Genomic DNA, 1,624 nt, shown 5'->3' with positions numbered 1-1,624 from the left:
TTGGGGCAGGATAGAGCAGGGTTTAGGGCTGTTGTGCATAGGGTCGCTATGAGTCGGAAACGACTCGATGGCACATAACAACAACAACAAGAATTAACTATTAAAAAAGCTGCTTCTGAAATGCTATTGGCCACTGGTGGATACAGAGATACTCATACCCATGCTAAATCAGTGGGGATTTTCATATGATCAACTGAAAATAGAGGCAAAAGGCAAACACCAATTCTTTTGTCAAAAGGCTTGATATGTGATTGTTGTTGTTCTGTGCTCTTAGGTTGATACCAACTGAATCTCTAGTAGATTTTCATGGGGAGTAAATCACACAGTAGAAAATTACCCACCTTTCTCCTGAACAGTAGTTTGTGGATTCAAACTGTGCAAGTTTGGACTGGCAGCACAACTTCTTACCACTAAGCCAGCAGAGCCCCCTTGATATTTTACTAAACTCACGTAAATATTGTATATTATTACTCAAATAATGTGTAATTGATTAATTGTTAAATATAGCTTTTACAAGCATTGTCTTTGATTTTTGCAGCATGGGTAAGAAGGACTGTGTTAATAAAGTGAATACAATAAATAGCACTTTTGTGTGGGGATATTCTAATAAGGCATGTAGACAATTAACAGTCTTGCCATTCAAATTGAACAGGTTTAGAGATAAACAATGTGATTCTCACTACAATTAAGAAAGAAGAAGTGGAGAGAAAACAAGAAGAAGCAAAGATAAGATATTTCTGCATGAGACAGACCAGAACCTAGACCAGAGTAGCATCAGAAGCAGCAACAGCAGAGGTGGCAGAGAATGAGAGACTTAGATGGGACAGAGCTGAACTGGATCTACTGTCCATGGAGCCAGACCTAAAGGCATTCACTGCAGCTTAATAGAAGACTGGGGAGGAGATGTCACATTTGACAGGACAAAAATAGCTGTACAACCTTGGTTCAAAGCCTCCAGGATGAGATCTAGGGATCTGGTAGCATGCCTGAGAAGTCATCCTGCCAGAACTATTGTATTCTCTTTCTAATCTGAATGGTATACTGCTAACTTGTCATGAATATTTCCTGTGAGTTCTGTATGGCTATTGCAACTTGTCAGTGGACCCAGTGGACTCTAGTAGAGCTGCTAGAGTCTTGGTCTTGGGAGGAATTGCTGGTGCTGGAATTGGTAGAAGTAGGTGTGAGAGTTTGAAGTTATGTCTGGCCTCTTGGGAGGTGGTTTGGGGCTGTATATTTTGTTTTGTCTTTTTCCTTTACTGTGATTGTTGTTGAGGACTGTTCACCTGATTGGAGTTAGTTGAGGTTGAGGCCACCACTCCTATGTTACTTGCACTGTTTTTATGCAAAGCCTTTGATATTAAGAATAAAGTTAACTCATCTCAAAGGGAGAAAACTTAAAATGCTACTTTTTGTCATACACTTTTATTAGGAAGATCTACAGCCCAAGATATGAAGATACATAGACTGTTGAGCCGTTATAAATGGTTTGGATAGCAAGTCAAGAGTTGTTGTTGTTGTTGTTGTTGTTGTTGTGTGCCGTTGAGTCGCTTGCAATTCATAGTGACCCTATGTACAACAGCCCTAAACTCCGCTCTGTCCTGTGCCAATCGCACTGTCTCTGACA

The sequence above is a fragment of the Elephantulus edwardii genome, unplaced genomic scaffold, assembly GCF_000299155.1.
Source record: "Elephantulus edwardii isolate Elephantulus edwardi_28Jun2011 unplaced genomic scaffold, EleEdw1.0 scaffold00040, whole genome shotgun sequence".
NCBI classification, from domain to species: domain Eukaryota; kingdom Metazoa; phylum Chordata; class Mammalia; order Macroscelidea; family Macroscelididae; genus Elephantulus; species Elephantulus edwardii.
The sequence above is the reverse complement of the archived record's forward strand: the minus strand, read 5'-3'. Positions refer to the sequence as shown.